Source organism: Poecilia reticulata, linkage group LG7, assembly GCF_000633615.1.
Source record: "Poecilia reticulata strain Guanapo linkage group LG7, Guppy_female_1.0+MT, whole genome shotgun sequence".
In the NCBI taxonomy this organism is placed as follows: domain Eukaryota; kingdom Metazoa; phylum Chordata; class Actinopteri; order Cyprinodontiformes; family Poeciliidae; genus Poecilia; species Poecilia reticulata.
In genome coordinates, this window is record NC_024337.1 from 10,768,709 (window position 1) to 10,786,234 (window position 17,526).

The 17,526-nt window shown below is 42.9% G+C and overlaps 1 protein-coding gene across 2 annotated transcripts in view; it reads left to right on the top strand.

The window, feature by feature from the left end:
- Positions 1-17,526, top strand: part of rerea (arginine-glutamic acid dipeptide (RE) repeats a) — a 180,900-nt gene that overhangs the window by 108,693 nt on the left and 54,681 nt on the right. The window lies entirely within an intron of this gene.

Genomic DNA, 17,526 nt, shown 5'->3' on the forward strand with positions numbered 1-17,526 from the left:
AGCGGCTAATGGAGTCGGCGTACGAGTGCAGAGACTCTCTCCATCGAGAGGCGGAGAGTGAGGAGGAGCGAGAAAGGTGATCGAGACCCTCGTCTTTCGGGTTCGCTTCGTGGAGAGAGGGCGACCTCTCGTCCTCTCCTTCCTGTAGAGAGGAGTTGTGCAAACATTTGCTCAAAATGCTTACTTCATTTTCGTCAGCATGCACAGCGAAGCGGGGCTTGTATTTACACTTTTCTATCGGCCGGCTGGTGACAGGGTCTGGAGGGGGACGGAAGAAGGTTTCAGTTAAAAGAAGGCTGACTGGTTCCCAGAGTATCACGCTGAAAACGGTCTGCTTCCAGTCACCAGCTGATTTCTCTCGGCTTTTATGGGAGTATCTTACTTACCCTTGCTGTAATCAGGACCTTTAAAAAATAAGTGAACCCCTTCTTCTGGACAGAAACCAACTTTGTTAGCTTTGGACCTGTTGACGACATTTAGTCCAAATAAAAGGACTGCTGCCGGTAATCGAAACGGAGAGAAATGCGAAAGAGAAAGTCCACACTGCCCTTACTCCCACCTTTATTTGCACCCATTAACATTTTACACACTGTGGGCCCTCCATCCTGACCATCATCTTCCATCCAGATCATGTAATACATATAAAAGTGGCAGCGGCCGTTATTCTCGTGAGAACATGTCTTAACAGCCTGGCTCATGCGAGGATCGCCTTTGCACAGCAGCAACTGACCATAATTAGGTGCAAACAGTTTGTCGCCATGCGAAAATGCCATCTAAATGCCAAATGGCAGCGAGGGCGTGTACAATATATGGGACCTGTGGCCCGGTTGCTTTAGACTCCCGGCTGGGTTGTTGCTGGTGCCAGAGAGAGGTTACAATGAGATAAGTGCCCGCACTCACTGAATCAGCCCACACTGGCCTTTGTTCGCTTAACAGACTTCTCCTCCAAAACCTTTCATACTTTGTGGGCTATTGTTAGCGGAGCTGGCATTTGGTAAACAGCAGCAGAGGGCTGGTCTCCTAATTATTACCCCGGTCTGAACAGATGAGGCAACAGCTCCTGATGTTTGCATGGTTTAGACGAGCCATACTTTGGTTGTGGACATGCAGAGCGTTTTCAAGATTTACAAGGGAAACCTGTAATCTTACACCATGGGTCTTATTTCAGTTTGAGGATTGGTAGTTAGAATATGTCACAGTGAAATGGTACATCTCTTTAATAAGTGCTGGAAATTACTTCTACATAAAGACACCATGTAAATTGGGCTATTTTTGTTGTTTGAAGCTAGCAATGTGAATGAACCAGATCTTTGCTGTTATTTTTCATGCTTAGGAATGAAGTTAGACTGATTCCAGTTTTATTACAAGGTAATAAACCCAACTTAGTTTACTCTGCTCAGAAAACGTTGTTCCTCCCACAGTCTGTGTCTTCTATCGTGTTTGTTGTGTTAGACCGTAAATGGTGTCGTCCCAGTGTGACTCGATCCCCTCAACAAACTAAACTGTATGCAGCGTTTATCACACTGGCCACTAAGTAGTTGATTAAATATTGCATATGAAAAATGTTGCAATAACATTATGCCTTGAGATAAATAAATAAAAAAATGTATTAATTGGTTTCGTATCAAATAATCAGATCAAATGAAAATTAGTTTAAAAAAACTACTGGAAAATAAAAACATCAAACTTTATGGAAAAGCTTCCCTTTGGTTATTTACTTTTCCAACTGTTAACTTTTCAAACTTTTTTGAGGCTGTATCAAACAACACGTTACCACATATTCCAGGCATAGAGCGCCTGAATGCATAGCATCAAAATTATTAGATTTATTGAAGTGGCTCTTGAATTGCACACAGCACACAATGACTGACACTCGGTTTCACTTTTTTTTTCATTGCATTGGTTTTGTAGTCATTCTGAGCTGAGATCGAGATACAAATTTGATTACTAGTGCGCCCCTAGTGGCACGGAGTTGAATTAATATTTAACCTCCCGGCTCTGCAGCCTTACCTGGTTGATATTTGCTCTTTTAAAGTATTTGTACAGTTTTGACACTCATTCCTAGCTGTTTAAATGAGCCATGTTGACTCAAGCGGGCGGGCTTATATTCTTTATCTGGTGGGTGCTTCACCACAGCTCCTTATAAGGAGCTTGTATTAGCGCTGTGTGCCTCTGCACAGAATCACCAGGTGTCTGGAGTCCACCTGTCAACCTCTACCACAGCCCTCTTTAACATGAGCCATGGGGGAAAAAGAAAAAAAAAAAAAGATAAACCACCATAGCAGATTCAGCTTGATGCCAGATGGCTTATGTGTTATGCTAACATGCTGTAACAGCCGTATTTATTGTGGTAATATGTCACGCTAAGCTCGCTTTCTTTTTTTTTTTCCTCTTTAAAGAATGAAAAGAAGCAGTGTTTTCACAAGGCTGGTGCTGCAGCCGCTGAACTTTATAGCCTTTTAAAGTACAGCCCGGCTACATTTCCCCGCATCCCCTTCCAAAAGACTCTAATGCTTGTGTTTGCTGCACTGTATGTGAGCAGCCTGTGTAATCACTCCTAGCTGGCGGGCTCTGGGGGGGGAGAGACGGAGAATCAATGCAGTGGCCTGTGAAGAGTGGAGAGAAAGGAGAAGAAGGTGGAGGAGAAGGCTGATCAATATCTCACCAGCAGGGTGGGGTAATATCCACTTCACACAGAGACGCCAAAAACAGCGAGGACTGTGGCAGCAAGGCTCTGTGGAGGTGGGGGGGAGGATAGTAGAGGAGAAAGAAATGAGAAAGAGAGGGGAGAGGAAGGAGGGGCGGCTGTAAAAAGATGCAAATCTCCCTGGCGCCGGTAAACAAGAGGCTCCGTGTCAATCAAGTCGCACATTCAGCATTCTCCTCTTTCCCTCAACCACTTCGATGCCTGCCCATTGGTTCAAGACGTTGGTGGGGGGGCGTGGCTTTGCGATGATAATATATGGGCTGCCATGGCAATGATACCCACCGTGCCAGAGAATCATCAATAACCACGCCCTGTTGGGTTCCACACACTGTTAGTCTGTGTCTGCCGGATCATTCAATCATCAGCCGATCATATCGCTCTTCACATGCAATCCATTACGCTCGTCCACTCTTCCAGAGAGCCGGCTGTAAGGGGGCCCCACGCAGCCCTCCTCACAAGGACAGGTGGACGTCAATCACAGCGACAACCAAACAGTGAGATTCAGAAAAGAGAGAGAACGCAAAAAAATAACGACAAAAAAAACAGTTTTAACGTGAAGCATCTTCATTCACAAACCCCAGGTTGCGTGCCCTTCAACAGATCTCCTGCCCATGCTGATTGCACGGCGTAGCGAACTGTGTCTCCCTTCTGCTTGATTTGACTTCAAAGCCAAGGCTGGGCTGCGCCTGAGCAGGGCTGTTTAGAGCTGGGAGACAGGATGTAATGGCGGACAACTGAGCTGTGCGCTGTAAACGGACACTTCCTCTGTGGTGGGTAGGAAGTCCCCGCCAAACCATATGGTCACACTGGGATGCGCAGATTATATAAGTGTGTGTATGTGCATTCCTCTGAACATACTGATGCTTTTTTTTTTTTTTTCATCTGATCTTAATTACAAACTGACTTCTCATCTCCTAGTGGAGCTTTTTGAAGAAAACACTCAATGTCTTTGTCTGCAGGAAAATCTTTACCTCACCTACCCCATCCTGGACAATGTTGCTGCTGCTGCTGCTACTGCACAAAGCAAATGCAGTCAGTTTGCAAGTGTGTGTGTGCGTGTGTGTGTGTGTTTGCATGTTGAAAGAACGCTTTTTGATTTACAGGCAGGCACAGATAAATGGGCGGAGAAGGCTTTGATGTGCACGGGTTGCACCGAGTCGAGATGTTTGTGTGCTGTTCAACCTCTTTGTCTCGCTCTCTCGTCTCTGTGGGTGCTCCCTGCCTTGTGTGTGTGTGTGTGTGTGTGTGTGTGTGTGTGTGTGTGTGTGTGTGTGTGTGTGTGTGTGTGTGTGTGTGAACGATAACCACCGTGTTTTACACACACTGTTCATCACTGCTCCACTGTTTCCCTCTTGTTCACAATTAGTGAGGAATTGTTTACTTAACCATTTGTGTTTTTATGGTTTTACAGTTTGGGAAGTCTGCAGCGATGGGGCTACGTTTAGATTGGCCCGACTGAAAACATGCGTTCACTGTTCAATGCAACATGTAGACTTTTTTTTTTTTTAACAAAATACACAACCTTATCTGGCTGAATATACAACAAAAGCATTGAGCTCAACAGATGCATTTTTAATGCACTACAGAAAGAATATCTGCAGCTTCTTGTGTAGTATTCACAGCGTGTCTGCTCAGTAAATACAGAAGGATTCGTCTGTTGCTTCGCCTGCTCTAATTTTAATAATTTAGACATTGGTTCGCCCTTGCTCTTTTACTACCAGTTTTTACACTGATTAAATACATCAGCTTATTTTGAAGTGATTTTTATCCAAGCTTTTTATTGTAGTATTTTCATATTCTTATAGATATTCACACATTTGTTCATAGTAAACAAATATGACTTTTCACCGTTTTGTCATGTTGGAGCCACAGACCTTAATATGCTTTATTGGGATGTTATGTGATAAACTAACACAAAGTGCATGAGTGTAACATGGAAGGAAAACAACTCATAGTTTGAGTTAATACTTGGTAGAAGCAGCTTTTCCCACAATTGCACCAGATTTTCTTTTGGAGTATCAGGCTAAAGGGGGCTGCAGGATGAAGCGGTGCCCAATGAGATGTTTAAATGAAACCCAACCGTGGTTTAAACAAATCCGTGACTGTGTTCCCTGATTAGGCGACTTCTAAAACATGGATTTTATTCATGGGTGTCAGTGTAAAGAGCTCTGATGGGATGACATTTTGAAAGCTATCAAAAGCCTGCACTTTTACAGATTATTCGGGAAGCATTTTCCTTCCACTTACTTACTACTTTGTATGCCTACCATATAAAATAGTGGTTGTAACATGACAAAACGTGAACAGGTTCAAGGGGCATGAATACTTTCAGGGAACTGTATCTTTTGATTTATTTCCTCTTTTAAAATAAATGACATTGAATCTTTTGTATATATGGAAACTCAGCTACACCTGTTTGAAAAGAAACAGTACACCTCTTCTTCTCCCCCGTCGTTTTCTCTTTTTTTTTTTTTTTTTTTTTAGCTTTCATCTTAAAGATTTCTATGGTTTTAATCACCCATTAGCTGCATTGTTAACATGTTCTGTCAATAACTCTCAGTCCATAATCCGAACTGGAGAGGCCTTTCGATGACAGGATAAAAGATTTCCGAGAAACGAGGACGGGAGTCCATTTTCTTTTATTGACGCACTTAGAAATACCATGACCTTGCAGAGTGAGAATTTACACCGGTTTTATACTTGCTCCACATTTAGGGAAGTAAAATGTTTTATCACTGTGACTTAAAATTTATTATCAGTTTACACATTTTACAAACGTGGTTTCCTGACACGCACTTAACCTCGTCCTTAATCATCGGTGCTGTAGTCTGAGGGTCGCGCAGCCCATCTCACTCCAGAACTGAGCCAGCCTTGTTATTGCAGCTGTGTCGTCTACAATACACCTCTTGTTGCTGCACAGCAGGAGGCTGCTCTAAGCTTCTGGCCTCTGTGTCCATGTGTGTGTGCATGTGTGCATGTGTGTGCGCAGACCAGTTTTTCTCCAGAGTTCATACCGCAGCTTCTCTGAGTGCCATTTTAACTGTGTTTCGGTTAAAAGGGCCCCGCAACCTCTTTAAATCTTCAGACGAGCATCGACTAGCGTGTTTCATTGGCATCTTTTGCTGATATACTGTCACACTCTGAGGCAGGTAATTTGCATGTGATTATTTGCATATTGTACAACCCTAGCGTGCTTGACAGACCACCCACTGCTCAGCTCAAGCAGCATCTGGCTGATACACAGTTTACATGATGTATTACTGATACGGCCAGTGTCATCACTAGAGACTGACAGACAGGCGAGGTCACCTTCAGACGCGGATAGAGGAAGGGTGAGACGGACTGAGAGATGGATATCTATAGAAGCAGATAAAAACAGTACAATCACAAATGTTCAAGCTCGCGTTTTCTTCAAGGCGGTGTGTAATGTCGTCTGTCCAGTTTCACACGTGCCGTTAAGATCTGTGTTTGCATGCTTTGCACAACCCACCCTCCTTTTTATTTTTCTCTATTTGAAGCTGGTTATCTCCACTCCTCTTCCTCCTGGGTGTCCGTGTTTGTATTTGCGTGCATGTTTGCGGAAATTAGCTTTGGCGTCTGTGTTGTTAGGGGGGGATCATAAATGTATTCCAAAAAGCTGTGTGCCCCTTTTTCTGGCTGATTTCCAGTTTTCTTTTAGGTTTGGGTTATCAACTTTGACTTTGAATAATTTTTTTAAAGGTGAATAACACAAAAGAAAGAAACATTGGTGCTTCTTCCTTGATGGGTGTAGTTTTGAATCTATTAGAAAAAGAAGGAATTAGAAGATCCCTATTTTTATGTCAAGTATGTATCCTTAACAAACTCAAAAAAGCGGGTCAGATGTGATTTTTAGATGAGTTTATTGAGTGACAAAGATGATTTTGATGCGTTGAAAGAATTGGGATGACAGAGAACAAATTTGTTAGTATTATTTGTTAATGCTGGTCAATAAATCACTAACAACATGTATTGCAATAACAATAATAAGTATGTCAGACAGAATATTCAATAATGCCACTATACTCCGATCCAGAATTGCATAGCATTCTGGGGGATATAGGCAGAGGAAAGACATTGGCTGCTAAGCAAAATTGTTGGCTTCATATTAACTAACTAACTCACGCTTTGGTTACCTATCAACAGTCTGTAGAGTAACTTATGCATCAGTTTCAGTTTCACCATGTGGTGTTGAGTGAGAGTAGAAAATAAGTACAACCTGAGAGAAAATCGGAGAATGCATGAAATATCAGGTCACTTGTATGCCGTTATTTCAGATATTTAAAATGAGAAAATACTCAATGATTGTGGGTATCAACTAATGTGAAACCCTTCTATATTTTGATGTTTTGCAGCGACATCATCCAGCCCTATCAACCGTCAATCATGCAGATCAACAGAAAATCTGCTGATTTTGATCTCTGTTTGATCGGTGCAGCTCTAACACCAGGTCTTATCAGGGACATTCCTGAAAGTTTTAGAGGTTTTGAAACTGTACTATTTCAGACCTTGAGATAACATGTTACCAGTAACCAGCCTGCTCCCTGCAGACAGTCCTCTGATGGCCTCACACCTACACTAAGATAATGCATACCGATGCTTTCCTGCTCACATAAACATGCACACACACTCCTTTGCCACCAGGTCTTATCATCTCTCTCAAACCACGAAAACCTTTTCTGACTCATTCCTTTGCACACTCAACCTTTCCGCCCTTCACACACATCGCTCTGAAAACCTACACTTAAGCCTGTCAGTTAAAAAGGTGTGTGTGTGTGTATGTGTGTGTCCGTGTCAATTACACTAAGGTGAGACATTGATTAGCATTGCCTTAAGCAAACCTTCTCATTTCCAGCTATTCTTCACAGCACTCAATCAGCACACAGCTCTATCTTTGCTTCAGCTTTCTCGGGACTGCCACTGGTGGTCGTACACACAAGAGGGTTTTGGATTATCTGCCTGGGCAGACATCCAATATGGTAAATCCACACAGACTCACGCATACACACACGCACGCACGCACACACACACACACACACAAGCTGATATCCTTCCTGCACACCCTTCCCTGTGAGCTTTGCTTTGCTGCAGTGGACCAGATAGTGTTCAAAGGAATTCTCATTACCTTCTCACTCTATGATCATAAAACGCCAAGTGGTTAAACAGCTGAGCAACACAAAGTACATCAATATTTTAATGTTAGCATTAAACCACATTTTAGGCTGCAGTTCTGACTCGTCAGTATTATCCTCGGACCAGAAAAGTCTTAGGTCATGCACATGGACATCTACACTGACGAAGGCACTATGGCGTAAGAAAACCTTAAGCTATACACTTTTTGTCACATTAAAACCCACAAACTTCTTGTTTTCTTGGGAATTTAACACTAATTGTGAAGACAATGGAAACTCCAACATGACTTTGATATCATTCGAGCTTCTATCATAAGTTCATATCTACCAATACATGCTGGGTAGGAATATCATTAATCCAGGAAGAGGCTAATAGTTTATTATAACTCTGAACAAGCTGAGATGATATGAGGCTTGAATGAGAGACTAAGTTACTACTAAGTAATAGTAGTTATGCCCTCCACAAATCTGACCTTTTATAGAAGACTTACAGAAAGAAAGCCATTGTTGAACAAAAGGCATAAGAAATTGTACTTGACGTTTGACATAATCCAATTGAACTTATTGACCTCTTGCCAAAATGCTTTGTGTGAGACAGCTAACAGTGCAGACCATTTCATGCCTACTGTGAAACAAGATGGTGGGGAATGTTCAGTAGGGACGTGTGGAAGCTGATCAGAGATTATAGGAGGATAGATGAAGCTAAACGGAAGATCATTTTTACAGAAAAACCTGTTGGTCGCAAAAAATGTGAGGTTCAATTTCCGACAGGATAGCAAGCCTAAATGGACTGCCAGGAATATAATGACATGGTTTGCATCAAAGAATGTTAAAGTCCAGACCTCAATCTAACTGAGAATCTGTGAAAAACTTTAAAATTCTTATGAACATTTATTCTCCATCTAATCTGACCTGTTTTGCTAAAATGAATGGATAAAATTCTCAGTCTCTACATGTGCACTGCAAAAGACTGGATGCGGTTCATACAGTGAAAATTAGCCCTGCGTGTTAAACAAACTTGACTATTACATGCTGCTTGGTGTTGGTCTATTACATAAAATCCCAGTAAAAAGACATTAAAGTTTGTAGCTGTAGCACAAACCTTTGTTAAGTACTGCATTCAAATTTAGACTAAATCACCACAAATGTTTCGTCAGGTCCCCGATGGCCATATAATTGTCCTTCAGGTATTATATGTCCTTCTGGGTCCTCCAGAGTATATTCTTCATAAGACCTCTCCTTCTGCCTGAAACAGTGCTGCTCTCTTTACCACCACTTAGCTCTTCTTGAGTTTCTTGGCTAAAAACTGCCCTGCGGCAGAAGTGTGTTGGAGGCAAAGACAAATATTTGAGTTGGACGCAGCGTAGCTTTTTCATGAAGCGAGTAGTCAACATTAGTGTTCTCAATTCTCACTGCTGTTCACGGTGTCTGGAAAGGAGAGCACCATGGTCAGCTCGATGGATTTGTCATGCTGCCTCTGCCTTTGGGAAGCATTTATATAATGGGGGAGATTAAACAAATACGGCTCCAATTAGCCCTCTTTGTTCCTAAAATGGAGTGGAGCAATGTGTTAGACCTCAGATGGAGTAGTCATGTGCTGTGCTTGTGACCCTCCACTGTGTAAAGGAGGCCTGTTGTTGCCTGTATGATCCGCCATTAGCGGCCCTCAGCCCTGAAGTCTTAATTAGTATCATCTGTGAATTTCATGTGACTCAACCTCCCTCATCTTTTTCCCCTCTACTCCTCTCCTCTATCTGTCTTTTGTCTGGATGAGACCAGGACCTGTTAATGTTCTCAGATGTGTTGCTGCCTGTCATTAATTTGCACAGTAAAGCAGCTAGTGAGTCAGTCAAAGTATTTTATGTTTGTCTTCTGGGGTCCAGGACTGGGGGAGGTCGGATTTAAGTCAGGGATGGGCGCTCACTCCTAAAAAGCACTCACCCAACATACACAAAGAGAAACGAGTAAATCTGCCCACTTTGACTCAGCTAATACTCATCCAATCCAATATGGACCTGGGCTGACAGATGGGCTCAGTGTGTTCAAAGCAGAGGCTGCCGATTTAATATCCAAACAGGTCAAGCCAAAAAAAAAAAAAAAAAGTAGAGAGAGAGAGACCCCTGTGTAGACGCGGCGCAGAGGTCCTGCCAGCAGCGCCACCACAGCTGGGTCTCACCTCACCTCCTCTCTGCCTCCTCCTCCCACACTCTCTCCATTTGTTCTTGCTGCCAGGCAGGGAAGCAGCTTGTGCACAGTCCTCCCTCTCAAACATTGTAATCAGCATTTGTTTAGTGTTATTATACATGCCTCAAAGAAGGAGGCCCAGGAGGCAATAGGTAGCAAAGAGTGTAGATTGAAACCCAGTAAGGATAGGAGTCGGACTGTGCTGCCGTTGGCTCTGACAGACTGCGATGGTTTAGTTTACCGCTTACACCCAAGCAGCACCACTCCACTGCAGGGTCAGGAAATGAATGATACTTTCTCTGATGTCCTTGGTTTGCGTGTATACACACTCCATATAAACAATGTTTTCCCCAATTACAGATTTATTTTGAATTTTTATTTTGTCAACTGTAGATTTACTTAAAAAGAACCTGCCAGACAAAAAGTAGGCTTAAGAAAAACTTGGAGAAAACACATCATGTTTTGATCTGAAGAAATTCATGAACAGACGAGAACAAAGTCACTGACAACTACCAGTTTGGAAAGGGTTAGAAACCATTTCTAAGGCTTTGGGACTCCAGCAAACCACAATGAGAACCAAAGAACAGTGGTGAACCTTCCCAGGAGTGGTTAGCCTTCCAAAATTACAGCAAGAGTGAGTTGGTGACTGATGCAGGATGTTACAGAAGAACCAAGAACAACATCTAAAGCACTGCAAGCCTCAGTTATGGTCAGTATTTGTATTTCAACAGTAAGAAAGATCCTCCTACAAAAACAGTGTCTGTAGAGAGTTCCAAGGCGAGGCCAAAAATCGTCCTGATGATCCCCAAGACTTTTGAGAAAATAGTCTGTTCCTAGATGGGACAAAAGTGAAACCATTTAAACCTGGAGTCAAACAGGGTGGTGGTGAGATGGTCTGGGGTTGCTTTTCTGCTTCAGGACCTGGATGGCTTAATAAATTTTGCTCTCTAGCAAACAGTTCTGACGGAAAATCTCTGCTCATTAAGTTATAACCTAAAGCTCAAGCAAACTTGGGTCATTGAACATGAAAAGCCCAGAGATGGGTCCTCTAAAACGGCTAAACAACCAGAAACTTTAATTCGACAGATGCTGAGAACCCTCCACTGCAGCTGAATTAAAAAAAAATTGCAAAGATTCGTTCAACATTAGGATTAGTTGGATTTGAAACAACTAAAAGTGACAAGAAAGCAAAACCTGAAGAAATCTTTAAGGACATCGTCACACTGTTAGTTTGTGATCTGTCCTTAAAAACGATCTCCCTTGTCAGTCACTGAGATGATGTAGATTGTATGACCGCAGCAGATCCTTTGTATCCTGCTAGTATACTTTGCCACACATACACAGGTTTTCGGAGCGCGTGCTGGTGTTCTGTCGTCCAGATGGAAGTGCTTATTGAGCACTGGTGTGCTGGCACATCGCTCTGACTCGGTGAGAGCAGGAGAAAATGAGGGAGGGGTGGAAAACCTTTCCAATCAGATCCATCATCTTACTGTGTGCGTGTTTATACAAGTATATGTGTGATCTTCCCAGCCAGCTTTTCCTGCCCTCCCTTCTCTAATCTTATCATGTCGGAGCAGCAGATTAGTCCTCCCAGATCTCATCTCTGCCTCCAAATGCCTCAATCAGCCTTTTGTTCTTCGGTCGTGCCTGCTCTTCTCTAGCGACAGGCAAGGTGAACATTCCCCCACGCCACCCTCCCAGCCATTTTGAGCCCTGTGTCGGTGTCACATAGCCACCAGCCCTGATCTAACATACCAAATGCTCCCCCTACCCCTGAGGCATCAGCTAACTAAGCTGTTAGCTCTGCAGCCTCCTAGCAGAGTCGAACTGCTTGGCATTCCTTCCTAACATCCAGTCTCTGCTGCTGCTCTTGTCTGTTTGACCTCCTCCCCCTTCTTTCCTCCCGCCTCGCCTCGCTCTGCGCCATCTCCTTTGTCTGCAAGTTTGAGATCTATCTCTGCTTCCTCACTCCTGGTTGCCACTTCTTGAAGGAAACCATAGAGCCCGGCTGCCGTTGTCACCAATGTTACGGGAAGTGTGTGCGCTGACGGTGGAGGCGGTGGGTCACTAAAAGACTTGGCAGAAGAAGAGGAGAGTGTTTGGAAGGCGCAGAAAATAAACAGAGGTTTCCTGTTAACAAGGTGCACTGCTGAGGCTGTCGTGTGGAAGCAGGAGGATCTGGTTTTGTTTAAAGCAAAGCCCCATTAGTAAGGTGCTGAGAGAAGGAGGAATCTGGCTTCAGAGTCTAAGCTTATGGCTTGTAATTGACAGGATGGCAGTAAAGTGAATGCCAGTTTCAGCAAATTTGAGAGAAACTTGCAGGTATTTAGAGTTGGCACAACATTATGACAGCAGCCAGGATAACAAATCCCAACGCAACCTTTGGTTCCTCCGCTTCACCCAGAGAATGTCATGAGATAAGGGGGTCCTCGATATGTGATCCATCCCAGAATTTGGGTAGTAACTGTCCACATCGAACCTGAACTGGGTAACTTTTTTAGTTGCTACATCTGGTTTACATGTGGCCAACTCTGGATTGCACTGTTTTCCATTGTCTGCATGTTAAAACCAGAATGTAAAAAAAAAGGGATGCATGTTATAGCAATGACATTGATACCAATGCTATACATTGATACCAATGTATAGCAATGACATTGATACCAATGTCATTGCTATAACATGAAAGTCATATTTTAACATGGTATCAGCCCGATGAATAAAACTGAGCTGACCTTAACAACCAATGTTTAACAAACTGTGTGTGTTTTTCAAGAGGGGAGGAGGTTGATCGTGTGGTATTTGTTTGGTTATGTGATAGTGATGTAGTGTGTGATTGTAGGGGAAATGTCAGCTGTGTGGCTGTTTCTAAAGGGCAGTTAAATATTTTAAATATATTTGATAATATTGGTAAATATTGGTTTTCAGCCATAACAGCAATATAAATATCGGGTTTCGGTGCATCCCTAAAAATAATCAATCATAAAACAGAAAGAGTAGCGTTTCGACCACAGCCGCCGGTGAATAGCCCAAATCACACATCTGTGAATGCAACATTCATACTTTGGTCTTATGGATGTTGCTGTTGCTGATTGACGAACACTTAAGGTTAGCAATTTTCAGTATCAGTTCAGTGTTTACAGAAAACAAAGGTTGAAACATTCTTTAGAGTGAATATTTAATGTTAACCGTCTTCGGCATCATTTGGTATTTAGAAATGAAGTCAGAGGAAGCTCACAGATATAGAAACCACTTTTAAAGGAATCAGTATTTTCTATGTAGGCTGTTCATTCAAGCTGCCACTTTTCAGCTCAGTTTTTCAGCAGGTAGGCTGAACCTATTAAAGCAAACTTGCTCTGTTGTAATTCTTGTCTGAGCTTTAAGCTGTCATGGAGCTTGCTGGATTTGTAAATGTTTGAAGCTATTTCAGAATCTCAGAGTTGAGGGAGGGGTCTACATTTTCTAAGAGACGTACAGAAAATTTAGCATGGCATAGTACTTGTACTTTCAAACTGTATTATCTGTTGTGCAGGATTTGCATCCATCCATAAAATAATCAATGCAACCATTGGTCCATCGTCTACACACTCAATTCATCCATCTGCACAGCCATATTCAGTCTTAATCTAGTTTTTAAAAACTTAAATACAGCTTTATTTGAATGAAGTAAGGTGCAGAAATTCAATGGATGTGATTAAATGAATATTCCATTAAAATAAAAGAGTTATTTTCACCAACAGTTTTGATCTGTGTGCTAATAATTATGCCCATAAATCTGTAGCTCCAGCTGCTTTGTTGGCTCTATAAAAATAAAAAAAAACTAACTGGAATGTGTTTTGCTATGAAAAAAATAACCATCATTCACTTGTTCTTTAAACCCGAATCCATGCTTCTCTCAGTCCGTCTTTTTAAGTGTATACATCTGTAGCTCTCCCCCCATCAAATGACCTAGCTGGTTCTTTTCACATTTAGAGACAGCACTTATAAAGGCTGACCCCTGTACACCCCCTTTTACTCCCTATCTTTGTAGTATTGTGGCTGCATTCAGGGGCCCCGGCTCCAGAGTTGACTGCACACACATGCGGCCTCACAAAGAACACCGCACAGCCATTATGGACCTAAGGGGCCAGCCACCTTTAGCCAGTCACAGGCAGAATTAACTGGCTCACACACTTCTCGGGTTTGTCTTGGCTGCTGGGAACACCGAGGTGAATGCATTGTTTGTTTGTTTTGCTATAGAAGTAATTTTGACAGACCGAGTATATATTTAAACCTCATCATGTTTACCCTCTGAGGAATGGCTCTCCTGTGCCGTAATCCCTGTCTGATGAGTAAGCCGAAGAACGCCACAGGCCAGTCTGAGCCACTGGAGGGAGGGGTTGCCATTGTATTCATCCCCCAAAGCATGACTGTCAGATTTATATCACCTCAGTGAATAAAGGGGTAGCTTTGTACCCTGGGGGGTTTCAGTAAAGCAGTAGGAGGACGGCTTTCATTTAACATCTGAAGGAAATGAAATGGTCATACTACTCCTATCCTAATCCAGCTACTTTGTCTCTCCTTACTTTGCCCCCTTTTTTTTATCACCTCCAGTTGTTTCCACATTCTCTCTTTTTGTTTTATTTCTTCCTCTCGATAGCAAGCTAGGAAGGTTTCTGGCCCTTGTGCAGAAGCATTCCCAGGGTTTATGGCCTGTGTGGAGGGAGGGCAGCGCTGTGTTTAGCCTCTGGCAGGACAGACAAAGATGTCTGACATTGTGCGAGGCTCAGCCATCCTCAACTCTCTACGGGGCAGCGGGGAATGTCTCTAATCAATTCAGCATTGTGGTTCTCGTATGTTCTCGCTCTGTCATTTTCCGTGGCAGGCTTAGCAAAAACCCAGACAATGCAACTAGTAGTTCTGTTCGCCGGGCCCCGAGCTGTCTGTCATCTCGCTTCATTTTCTCCTTGCATTATCTACTCATTTTTTCCAACCAGCATGTTTATAGAATTGCGATAATTGAACGCTGTGCTCGACTCCCACTACGTGCTCCATATGTTGCGCACTCTCCGCCTTTCTCTCAGCTTTCACCCCCTCCCTCTTTTTTTTTTTTTTTTGCCTGAGAGGGCTTAACGCTGCTTCATAGCAGCAATCTGCTGTGGTGAGTGGCAGCTACTCTTGCAGTGACAAAGACGCTGATTATAGTGGAAGTAACATTTGGTATCTGCTTTTTGTAAGTTTACATTAACCCTGTGAATGTGCTTGCGTGTTTCTACTCGTACAGTGGCACAAAAAAGGGTGTTCTCATGTTTTTTGCTCTTTTTTGTCATACTCAGATGTCAAACAAATTCAACATCAAAGATAACGTCGTCGTTTTTTCTTTATGGGGAAAACCCCTAGCCAACCTGACCCAATGTGAAAATATAATTACCTCCCTTGTAAAATGATGGATTGAGTGTAATTAATCATAACTTCACTGCCTACACTCAGACCTGATTACTGACTGACATGCATAATGAAGAAATCCCTTAAATAGAACCTTATTGAGAACAAAGTAGGGTTAAAAAAACAGTTCATAAAGCAACACATCCTGTCCAGATCCAAAGAAACATCCCCTTTCGCTCAGAAAAACTATAAAAGCTTATGAAGCTATTTCTAATACTTCAAGACTCTGGTGAGCAACAATGAGAGTAACGGTGGTGAACCTTGCTACCAAAATTACTCCAAGATCACAAAGACGACTCATCCAGGAGGGCGCGAAAGGCCTCGCTGACCTCAATGAAAGTCAGAGTTCATGCTTAGACAAGATAAAAGTCTCCAGACTAAAATGGCATCTAAAGTAGTTGTACAGGGCTAGAATAACAAAGACTGTGACTACTTGCCTAGTAAAGTCTGGACCTTAATTCATCCACTCATTCTCAGAGCCCTCTGGCTCAACTAAAACAACTCTGCAAAGGACAACGCGCCACATTTCCTCAAAAACAAAAAAAAGACTCCTTGCCGTTTAGTCCAAACACTTAATGGAAGTTGTTGTTGTTAGTTATTAGGTTTAATGGGCTATTACATTTTCAGCTTGGACCAGATTGGTTTGGATAGTCTGAGAAGCGCAATTCTTGATAAATGAAATCATCATTGGGAAGCTGTTTTTATTTTTCCACCCCGGGTTGTCTTTAGTCTGACTTTTTTTTTTATGCGTTCTTTGATGACAAAAAAAAAGGAGAAAAAAAAGCAAAAACAGAAGAAGTCTGCCTTTGCGCTCTGATTTCCGTAGCAGAGAACGTCGCTCAGGTAGCATTTACAGTCTCTTTAAGACATTAAATATGCATAAGCTCCAGATAACGACTCGTTCTGCTGTTAGTCCTAGAAGGCGAAAACCGTGTGGATAAGACGAGGCTGGCTGACTGCTGGGAGATGACGTCACTGCACAGATTTCTTCACACACAGTGTGCCTGTGTGCTTTGAGGGGGGAGGGGGGGGGGKGCAGCGGGGACGTGGGGGGAGCTTCTTGTCTCACTCCATCAGTTTGGGTCTCTGTTGAATCACAAGAAGAGTCTGTGTGTGGCTGCACAATGTGGCGTGCATGCTCCTGTAATCATCCAGAGCAGTAAATGCAGCTGACTGACTGCATGCCAGCTGCTGTTTAACACGTCCAGGCTCACTTATTCGCTCCCCTCCCCGCTCAAGAACTGCAGAGAGTGGGAGAAAAAAAAAACAGGAGGAAATAAAATGAAGATGTGTTGGAGGCTGTAGTGAAAAGTAAAGGAGAGTACGGATAAAGCAGAGGTGGGCTCGAGGTTTCAGGGAGGTGATGATTTGCTTGGCTGCATGTACTCTCCATCTCCTCCCTCGGTGACAGAGCATAACAATGTAGGCTTTAAATATCTTTGCTCTGACCTCACGCTCACATACTCGGACGTGGAGAGGGCGGATGTTAAGCGTCTGGCTTTGATTACCATAACCTTTTACCCCGCTGCATATTTTCCTCCTCTGTCTGCAGGTAGTGCAGGTGTCTCGGTGCATTTGCTCGATGCGCCGCAGTCGAATCTGTAATAAAGATGGCTCGGGCCAACGGGACTGTGTCGCATTCCTACACCCAGTCGAGAGCAGCCTCTCCTGGTGCTCTCTTAAGCAACTATGACGCTCTTTTAGGCTTAATATGAAGGCACAATAAATGTTTCATTTCATGAAATGAAAACAGTGTTTTGCCCTTTTCATCCTTCACCTCAGCGTGGGCCTCGGATTTTATGATTTCTGTGCAAACTCTTCCCCCCCTCCCTTCTCTTTCCTTCACCATGTCTCTGCTTTTTTTTTTTTTTTTAAATTCCCTTTGGCTTGAAAAGGCTCTTTATTGCCTTAGTGCTGCCACTTGCTGGCCAAATAATAGATTACAGTAACTTTCTGACTTGCACTTAATGAAGTGCCCAGTTGGTGGCAGCAATAAGAAAATGAAGTGGAGACTATAGAAAGCATATGCTCTAAGAATGAGCTCAAAAGATTGTAAAAAAATTA